Source organism: Mustela erminea, chromosome 6 (genome assembly GCF_009829155.1).
Source record: "Mustela erminea isolate mMusErm1 chromosome 6, mMusErm1.Pri, whole genome shotgun sequence".
Classification (NCBI taxonomy): Eukaryota; Metazoa; Chordata; class Mammalia; order Carnivora; family Mustelidae; genus Mustela; species Mustela erminea.
Window position 1 is genome coordinate 74,562,203 of NC_045619.1, and position 11,480 is coordinate 74,573,682.

An 11,480-nucleotide genomic window follows, 5' to 3' on the forward strand; every position below is an offset into this window, starting at 1 on the left:
TTTTTCTAGGATTGTGAATGGGAATGGGGAATGACTATATATGAGTATGAGATCTCTTTGTAGGGTGATGAAAAGATTCCAGAACTAGAATATGATAATGTTTGTAAAACTCTTTATACTCATTAAAATTCATTGAATTGTATAGTTCAAATATATGAACTTTATGGTATATAAATTATCTTATTAATGCCATTGCAAAAAAGTCTGAGAATGAAGCATTCTCTTGAAAATGATATCCTTCAAGTTTCACATTTCCTTAGTGATTATAAAGAAATGTCTTATTTATGATTTAATTTAATCTTTACAATTTTATGAAGTGGAAATTGTTATTTCTGTTTCACAGAAGAAACAGGCCCATTTATCCACCATGGTCTGACAGTAGGTGGGGAACGCAAAATCCAAATGCACTGTTTGTTTTTTTAATTCTAAATCATCCAACATGTGGTTAGTGAAAGTTGTTGGTCTACATATTGTCCCAAGTTTGTTCAATGGTTCAAATGCAATAGAAGTTCATTTCTTTCCCATGAGAGACTTCAGAGCAAGTGTCCCTGGTCAGGAATTTGGAGATCCGCACTGCTTTCATCTTGTGGCTCAGCCATCCCCTAGGACTTCATCATCATCTCATTTACTGGCAACAGAGGAAAGAGGGCATGGTGGGATTTTTAAAAAACCTTTGCCTGGGAAGACACGCTTAATCTACTAACATTCTGCTGGCTAGGATTTCAGTCATACTTAAATTCAAGTGTAGCTAAAAGTGTAGACTGACTGTGGGTCCTAAAAGAAGAGGAGAATGGATTTTGGTGAACAGCCAGCAATCTCTGCCACAGAAATGTAACCTTTAAGAAAATTTGCTACCTGTGATCTGAAATGGCACATTTAAAGTCAAATTTATCTAATGCATTCTTAGATTCTTGTAGCATTAACTGAGGATATAATTTTCCTATGAAGAAGCAATCAGAAAAAGCCTAAACATTCATTCTGAGTTTCCAACTTTGCTTATCAAGAATATAATACAAATCATGTTCCTTTTTAATTGCCTGGGTAACCAGGAATTATATGGTTCTAAGTTGACAGTGTTCAAGCATTGACTGAATCACCACTTAATCAGTTCATACTTCAGCTCTGTCATTTATCGCTATGCAATTTGGACATGTTATTTAACACCTCTGAATTTCAGATTCTCCATCTGCAGAAACTAAATAGTACACCTCACTTGTCAAGGGTTCAGAAAAATTAAACATACCTAGAATATTAGCTTATGTAGCTGACATCTAATAAATATTATTTATCATCAGCTTTACCCTAGAAGGTCCTTTAAGACACCATTAGTCAATGGTTTGGGGATAAAAGACCCAAAACAATTACTTTCTTTTATTTCTTCAGTGGATACTTTTTCAGACACACTTAATTAAAATGCACAGCAATAATATATGCTTTCTGTCTTCCCATTCTTTCCCTTCTGAATAATTAATTCAATATGTGTTTCTTTCTGCACATCCCAAAAATGACGGGTTCAATCATATCAAGTCCAAAAAAAAAAAAAATCACATATAAGTCTTGCTGAGAAGACTGACACATCATCACATGAACACAACTCTTCCATTAAGTTAGGTCTCTGGCTGGTGGAAATGTGGGCACTAATTCTGAGTTTCTCATGGTTTGCAGACAGATTCTCTCCTTTATTTTGGTGATACAAGAAGAGAAGTCTATATTAGCTTTCTATATACAACTTTCACTTGCTTCAACTTTCTCCCAAGAAAAATGTCAGGAAGAAATCTTTGCTTTCTATTGAATAAGTTGACAGGAGCAGGGGTAATGAAATGCAGCTTCCTGTTAGACAGAAAAGGGAAGATGACAATAGATCCCTTTGGAAAAGTTTTCTTTTGTTTTAATTTGGTTTTCTAAAAATTCTTTATAGGCATATGACCTAATGAGTAACCACACATTAATAATGGGAAATCAACCTGGAGCCAAAACAGTGACGTAGTTTAGTGGTCCCCAAACATAGAAGGGTTTATCAACCATCTGGGAAACTTCTTAAAATGCAGACTTTCGCTTACCATCCTGTACCTACTGAATCGGCATTTTTGAGGATTGGCCTCCCAGTAGAGACCCAAGAACTGGCCTTTTCTTGTGTTCATCATAATGAACCATATGAAAATGTCAATCCTTGACAGCTTTTTTTTAAACCTATAGGTGGCAATTTTTATATAGTTCAACCTAATATTTAATTAGGCCAATTATTTTAATTTTTGGTCCCCCTGGGTGGCTTTCTGGAAAGTATCTATTCCCAGGTTTACCTCTAACCCACTAAATCAGAATTCTAGAACCAGAAAATTGTACAGCTCTGAAACCCGCAGGAACTATCCTTAGAAAATAGAAGAGCCTTTCCATTTGCAAAGTTGTGGAGTCTGGAAAAGTCTGGAGAAAGGAACATCATGGTGGTGCCTCTACTTTTAAATAAGGAGGAGTAAGTTCTACCGCTTCCTGCATTTGGGATTAGAATACAACTACTTGAAAATTCAGGCCTTTTTCATAGATTTGAATTCCTGGAAAATGAAGCACTGAAGTGAAATTTTAAAATGCATTTTTTGTTATATTTTGGATCTAGGCATAATTTTTGCTTTATTAAAAATGTTTATATCCCATATGATTTTATGAATACAAGCCTAAAGAAGCATATTCCACATTAATTCTTAAAGCTGCCTTGGAATTAGATGTATGAAAACATGTCTATTGTGTGAGGAATAGGGTAAGAGTTATGGATAGAATCTGGTCTGACAGGAACCCCAATGCCCCCAATATTTATTTGACTCACTGTGTACCAAGTTTTGACCATTGGTTCTCTGCTTTTTGCACCTATGTGCACACACAGAGAGAAGGGAGAGACAGAGAGACAAAGTTAAGTTCAGTCTGACTCTATACCTAGCTCTCTTTCTAGCCACTGGCTTATTTTTGTCCAAATGCTTTCAGAATATCTGCACTGGACATTCACAGGACTTGAAATTAGTTTGCTTAAGACTGAAATTATTTGTGCAATGAGCAAACACAACACTAAGGTATCCTTGACTGAAATATATTTTACTCATTTGGTATCCAGTGGTTTATTGTCTTCATTTCAATGCCCACCTCTCTGAAAGTGGTGTTTATAGAGTTAACTTCAGGTGCCCAGTGAACATGCTTGCACATGAGTTCAGTTCTACCCAAAATATTTTGAGTCTTATTTGGAATAAAGTGATCTCATTTCAGGTATATGTTCCATCACATTAAGTTGTTTTTATGCTCAGCCAGTATCCAGGTCAACACCCTGTTATAGGATCACAGGCAGAGCTTTTGTGAATGCCTACAGTAAGCTGAGACCTTGAGAGTGGACATGAGGGAAACTTCTCTTTATCCCCTATTATCCATATCTCTTGAGCCTGCGCCTGCTTCTATCAAGGGGATAAGAGATATAGGAGATTACCAATACAATTTCCAATAAATCATTGTTGTTTGTGGCTTACCTCTTAAATTATGGCTGCAGGGGCATCTGGGTGGCTCAGTGGGTTAAAGTCTCTGCCTTCAGCTCGGGTCATGACCTCAGGGTCCTGAGATGGAGCCCCACATCAGGCTCTCTGCTCAGCGGGGAGCCCGCTTCCTCCTCCCTTTCTCGGCCTGCCTCTCTGCCTGCTTGTGATCTGTCAATAATAAATAAAATCTTTTAAAAATAGATAAACAAATAAATAAATAAATTATGGCTGCCAAAAAAAAAAAAGAAAAAACCACAAATATATTCTGACCACCATTGTTCCTCTGTGCTTCTGGTGTTCAAATGCCTGGCTCTGCTGTGAGAGGCACTTGATGTTCCTTGGGTACCACATGGAGGGATGGGAAGGGAAGTACAATCTCTTGCCCAAGCATAGCTCTACCCAACACTTACAACAGTGTGTCCTTCATCTTTCCACCTCCATTCCATTGTCTCTTTCTCTAGGCTCCTCATGTCCGAATAAGCATCCTTCTAAGGATATTTCAAGATGGCATAACTCTGACCACTTACTCTGATTTATTCTCCAGTCTCTAGAGATCCACTGTCTTTGCAAAGTCTAAGTGATGGAAATGCAGGTTATTCTCACACACTGCTTTTCTTAATTTAACTAAAATCTCTACTATTGTCTATACATTTCAGCAGCATCCAAAGTGCCCGCCAGTTCTATGACCCCACAATTTCCTGACTGAAGCTGGTCCTGAATTTCTCATTTAGCACAGGTAAGAGAGCCCTAATTTTTTAGAAGGGGAAAGAAGTCAACTGCTGTTCTTTCTCATCCTGAGGAGAGCAGGAAAGCGATAGTTTCCATGTCCAAAAAACTCTCTCTCCAGGAAGACAAATATTTCCCCTGGCCCTTCTGGCAATCCAACTTTTGGAGAACAAGATTGGTATGGTTAAAGAAAGGTGTTTTCATATAGGCTCTTTACAGCTTTGCAGTGGACATGCTAGCAATCCAGGGCACATTTTGAAATTCCACATAAGGTAAGTAGCACCTTTTTTCTTTTTTGCCTCCCTAGATTAATTATATTTATATAAGTATGTCATACGATGACTATATTGACCCATCTTTCATCCCTTTCATTTGTAAAATCTTTTTGAAAAATAAATAAATGATGGAATTTCTCTATTTGGTACATTTTTCTAGGAAAGATTGTTTTTTTGCCTACTATGGTTATCACTGGTTGGTTCCATTGTGCTTGCTAGGGATGAGGACTGGGAGGGGAGGAGCATGAGTCATGTATATGTGTGTATTCATTTTGTGTGGTGTGAGGTGTGCATTCCTCTTTTATAAAGATAGTGTTGTTCATTTTAATGGGTCATGAACAAAATAAAACATTCTACAACTGCTTTTAAAACTTGAAGACTGCCCTTTTCATAAAGATTTATTTATATATTTTTTATTTTTTTTACTTATATATTTTTATCTTGTGGCAAAGTGAAGTCATATAAACATACATTTTATTTTATATAATTTGTCATTTACATTATCTCTACCTTCTAAGACAGGAGAGTACGTAGACAGAAAAGTAGCCTGGGTGTAGGGCCCTGGAATATGATAACACAGAGATAATGCCATGATGAACGTCAGAGGAATGGCCAGGAAGGGCAGTAAGGTAGCAGGAAAATCAGGAGAATACAATGTTCCTGAAACCAAGAGAAGAAAATGCTCTCAGAAGGAGGAAGTGGGGGCGCCTGGGTGGCTCAGTGGGTTAAGCCTCTGCCTTTGGCTCAGGTCATGATTTCAGGGTCCTGGGATCCAGCCCTGCATCAGGCTCTCTGGTCAGCAGGGAGCCTGCTTCCTCCTGTCTCTCTGCCTTCTGCTCTGCCTACTTGTGCTCTCTCTCCCTCTGTCAAATAAATAAATAAAATCTTAAAATAAAATGAGGAAGAAGTGGTAAACAGGGTCAGATGCTGCTGAAAAGTAAAAATGAAAAAGAGTGGTGACTACTACTTGCCAATGTGTCCTTGGTGATCCTGGGCGGGGGGGTGGGGAGTCGCTGTGATTGGTGACTATGGTGAACTGACCTAATCAAAAAGTTGAAGTGGAGAACCTATGGGACATGTTTTCAAAAACTTTTGCTGTGAATGAGGAATGAAAAAAATGAAGCAGAAGAGAGAAATGGTCTGAGAGAGAATTTTCCCCTCAAAAAGAGGTTCAAAAACCTGTTGGTAAAGAAATGATAAGGTGGAGGAGAAAGAGGAGGATGGAAGAGGGAAGAGATAAGTGACATTTATTAACTATTTTCTTTGCCCTGGGCACTATTCTGAGAATTTCACAGGAATTAATTAATGTCATCCTAATTATGTCCTGACATCCTAGGATGTACATACAATTACTAATCCATTTTATAGATGGTGAAACTGAAAGAGAAATTCAGGAAAAGCTCTACAAAGCTATTAGTTCAGCCAGTACAGAAATAAGGGAAAACAATGCTCAGAAATAAGGGAAGCAATGCTCAGTAAAGGCGGGTTCTACCCAGAGCCCACCCTGGAGCCTACGTTATATCCTTTTGTAGAAAAGGGGAAAGTGGGTAATTCAACAGAGAGAAGAGAGAACGCTTACTCGTTGACAGGAAGTTTAATCAATTTCAAATCTTTGCGAATTGACAAAGTAAAAGAAGCATAGCGTCAGTTATGAGGTTGCCTTATTAGATGAGCGAGGTCTTCATATTTTACAGAAACCCAAGAGGTAGCAGAGAAAATATGCAGAAATGCAGGTAGAATGGTAGGTAGAATGAGAGCAAAATAAGAAGTTCTGATGTATCTTTCAATGAAATACAAATTTAGGTCATGAATGAAGATGGAGGAGGAGTGGGGAGTAATGTGTTTGGGAGGAGAGAGTAGAAGAAAATGGCATAGTATCATTGCCTTCTTAAAGACAACTTTACTACAAGGTACCACATCCTTAATAGAGAAGATATATAGATAATAAAAACAAGAATAAAAGAATTATTTCTAATCCAACCATCCAGAGAAATTTTTTCTTTTTTCTTTCTGTGTTTTTCCTAATTGAATGGTTCAAAGGTTTTTTGCAACCTGACTTCCTCGTGTAAAAATGTCAGTTTTCTCTTTCCATTAACTATCCCCTATTCTTGTAAGTATTCTATTGTTAATAAAGGTGTTCCAATGTGCTGATGTACATTATTCAATTAATTCAACACTTTTGGGTGCTTAGATTCTTTCCCAATCTTTTGCTATTAGAAACAGTGTACGTCTTTATAAGTAAATAGCGATGAGCCTTTTGAAAGTGGAAAAGTGAGCATCCTGGGGAGGTGTGGAAGGATTTTGTGACTCAGTAAGGTGTGCACTTGAAGCTTATGATCATGAATTTTTTCAAAGATTGTATTTATTTGAGAGAGAGAGAGAGAGCACAAGCAGGGAGGAAGGACAGAAGGAGAGGGAGAAGCAGATTGCCCACTGAGTATGGAGACCAATGTGGGGTTCAACCCCAGGACCCTGAGGTTATGACCTGAGTTGAAGGCAGATGCTTAACCAACTAAGCCACCCAGGGACCTCTATGATCATAAATCTAAACAAAAAATAAGTAAGCAGTTTTGAAGTTATCTTCTGCAATGCTCAGCTGCTCAGCCTATGCAGAGAGGAGACAGATAATTGGGTATAATTTGAACTGTAGTTTAGTTAGATGAGGGTAACAAAGAAAATGAGGGGAGGGAATAGAGGGTTTAATATGAGGTGATTATGATAGACCTTAGAAGCTAAGCTGAATAAAGAAGCAAATGAATTTATGTGGTGAGTAGGAAAAACAATGGAAGAATCAGGCTGGTGGAGGTCTTAGTGAGGCAGACAGGTGGCCAAAGAGTAGGCAGAGTGGCAGAGCAGATAGGTTGGAAGGAAAGCAGATGGTGGTGAGAGTAGGAATTTCAAGTAGGGTTTCTGAGGGGCAGAGCAGTGCAGTACTTAAGAACACAGATTTCAAAGCCAGAATGCCTGGCTTCAAATCCCAACATAGTCCTTTAACGCTGGTCACTCATCTTTGTGTCTGCTTTCTCATTTGTATTATGAAGCAGTAATGGTATCTAGAACATAGAGTTGTTGGTAATAAAGGAGTCAATATGATAAATGGCAAATGTTAGATGCTATTAATATTGTTGAAAATAAGTCCAGTATCCTTGAACCTTTGTTAAAAGGAGTGTTTAAGAAAACACTAAAGTTTTGCCATATGAGATTTCATTAAGCCCTCTGTTTCCTTAAATATTGAAATAAATTCTATATTTCTAGCTAATATATTTAGAGTTTGATTGTGGTGATTTATTTATAATAATGGAGGCAGCTTCCCTTCATGAAAAATCCGTCACTCTTCCTTTAACTCTTAATTAAAACAGGCTTAAATTTTGTGGGAATTTCTCCTGCGAGAGTCTTAGATTCTTAGATTTCACTTTCTACCTCCTCTTCAGTGATTTTATATGTCCGGTAAGTTTGCCTAAAGGTAAATGATAAAACAGAGAAGTTGAAGCAAAGGAAAACACATAGTTTGAATAATCATATAGCAGAAGAAAAATACTGTTTTGTTTCCTTTCTCCAGAGCATTTTACATGCCGACGTTCTTTAATATTTATCTTCCTAGAATCTCGTAAAAACAGCTCAAGGTCTAAATAGCAAGACCACAAACTAGATCTTAAGTTTATTTTTCTAAATACTTGAGGTTAGTTTCCTTTGCCAATTACGTTATGAAAAAGACATGTACTTGTTTTTGCTTTTAATGACTTTTAGAAATAACTGAGCATCTATGTACGCTGAGTATTATCGACACAATGAGTGGGATATCATATAATTAGTAATACAGTGGTAAGCACAGGACATTTTGTTGTGGTGGAAAGTGAAGTACCGTGCTTGTGAAACTAGCAGGACAATTCAGGATTTTAGTTCAAGCAATTTAGCTATCTGTCTGTGCATTTAGCCGCTATCCTATACTGTTTTCCGGAGAATAGCAGAGCCATTTCATCACACAACTTCATGGGGTATCATTGTTTTTGAAGTCTACATAAGTGATATTTTTCGGATTTATTTTATATTAAACAAAATATACACCTTTTTCGTAGTTCTTAGTTCATATTACAAACAATAATAACATTAGTTCTTTTTAAAATGATGGGAAAAGGGGCACCTGGGTGGCTCAGTTGGTTAAGCGTCTGCCTTCTGCTCAGGTCTCATGATCCCAGGGTCCTGCGGTTGAACCCCCACATCAGGCTCCCTGCTTGGCAGGAAGCCTGCTTCTCCCTCTTCTGCTCCTCTTGCTTGTGTTCCCTCTCTTACTGTCTCTCTTTGTGTCAAAAAAAAAAAATAAAAAAAAAAAACTTTTGAAAAAAATGATGGGGAAAAAAGTATATTCGTGGTATAATTTTTAATAAGGACAAGGATGACTTTCATTGCTAATAATAATGATGGAATGAGGGGCACCTGGGTGGCTCAGTCAGCTAAGCCTCCAGCTCTTGATTTCCGCTCAAGTCATAATCTCAGGGTCAAGAGCTCAAGTTCCATGACGGGCTCAGTGTTCCACATGGAGACTGCTTGGGATTCTTTCTCTCCCTCTTCTTCTGCCCCTCCCCAGATTACGTGATCCTACATGCTCCCTCTCTTTCTTTTTCAAATCATCATCATCATCATTGATTGATACTGCTCTGAATGGCTCTTTGACCTTGAATAATAAAAGAAAATTTTAAGGGAAATGTTTCAGTAGACAATGAACATTGTTTATAGCTGAATCCAAGTGAAAGGGTGTGATGCTTCTGCAGAATAACAAAAGAAATCTTTTCAATGCTCATACTGTGCTCAAAGTTACACATTTTGATTTTTCTTTCTGATAAATAATGCCTGAAAAGGATTCCAAAATTATTAAATATTAATTTTCATGTTATGTTCTGATTCCAAGTTTGAAAAAGATATACTGTCCAAAATTTTAATCACATCATATGCTTTCTGTTCTGCCTTTAATATTCATAAAGGCAGTCTGATCTCTGATCTGATTATTGCGTACATCCAAGGGATATCAGAGAAACTAATGTTCATAAAAATAATATGATAGAAGACATTTCAACCTGATACTCAATTTAGTGAATACCATTTGGGGTTTCTTTTCACCTTTTTAGGACTCACCAAGCATTACTGGAGAAGGGATTGAAGTCGGAGAAGGAAGGTGAACATTAGCTTCACACATTGGTAGATAGATGTTTGATATTACATTCTAACTATAGCCACATCAAAATTCAGGGAAAAAAATAGGAAAGAAAAGCCCTCTGGTTCTCAATTTCAAAATGTGTTTCTTTGGAGATATAATTTGATCTTCAGCTCTTCTATAAGCAATCTTTACCTTTTTAAATTTTCATCTTTAATATAATATTTGTATGTACTGACCACTTAACTAAGTGCTTATAACAATAAGCTGAGCAATTTGCAAACATAGTTTATTGAATATCTTAAAATTCTATGCTATAGCCACAGTGTAGTTTTCAAAGCATTTCCTCAAAGATGATCATGTTTGATTCTTGTCAAAGAGGATCTTGTCAAAGAGGAAAAATAGTTATTATAATTTCACAAAGGAAATGGAGACCAAAAAATCCTGTGATTTATTCTAGGGCACACAGTCTGTAAATAGCAGAGGTGAGAATCAAGTTAAATCTTCTCTCTAAAGCAGTTTCAACACATGAAGAGGCAAGATCTTTCATTTCCCAAACAAAAATTTAATTACATTATTTTTATTTTTTTTTTTAAAGATTTTATTTCTTTCTTTTAGAGAGACAGAAAGAGTAGGAGGGGGAAGCAGAGGGAGAGGGAGAGAGAGGATCTCAAGCAGACTCCACGCCGAGTATAGAGCCTGACTCGGGCCTCCATCTCACAACACTGAGATCATGACCTGAGCCGAAATCAAGTCGGAGGCTTGGGGCACCTGGGTGGCTCAGTCAGTAAGTCTGTGCCTTTGGCTCAGGTCATGAGACCGGGGTCCTGGGATCAAACCTGCTTCTCCCTCTCTAGCTCCCCCTGCTTGTGTTCTCTCTCTCACAGTGTCTCTTTCTATCAAGTAAGTAAAATCTTTAAAAAATAAAAAAAAAAAGTCAAAGGCTTATCCAACTGAGCCACCCAGGCACCCCCAAGTTACATTATTTTTAAAACCTTTATATTCTCAGTCCAAAAATATATACTTGTGAAGATGCAAGTACTCCAAATGTCATGGCTGTATGTTTTTCATTTCATATACAATACATTTTGTTGTTCATCACAGTAGTAATCAGAATAATTGCTACAAAAATATAGAGCTATTTGTCTTAAATGTTCACATTTCTCTCTCCTATTGTACATAATTTTGTTAACAGAATATTTACTTATCAGTAAATACTTATAGTATTTATACTATCTATTTATATATATATATATATAGTATTTATGCTATCTATAAGTATTTATACTAAATACTTATGAGTATACTACCAAATATGAAGGCAGAAACCATGAGACTATTTTATTTTATTTTTTTTTTTTAAAGATTTTATTTATTTATTTGACAGACAGATCACAAGTAGGCAGAGGCAGGCAGGCAGAGAGAGAGGAGGAAGCAGGCTCCCCGCTGTGCAGAGAGCCCGATGCGGGACTCGATCCCAGGACCCTGAGATCATGACCTGAGCCGAAGGCAGAGGCTTAACCCACTGAGCCACTCAGGCGCCCCCATGAGACTATTTTAATCACTGCTATATTCCCAAGATGAAGCACAGGACCTAGCACCTGGTAGACATTCAGTTAATATTTGTTTAATTTCAATCAAAGTAATTAAATTTCATAAAAGGGATAGAAGATTAAGCAAGTGATAGTGGTGGGGGGTGGGAATATCTTTGCTATGAGTGCCCACTGGCATTCATACATTCACTGGCATTAAATACATATGTATTTAAAGGCTCATAGAAGTAGATTAATCAATGTCTTCATTATCTACTTTTCATTTAAT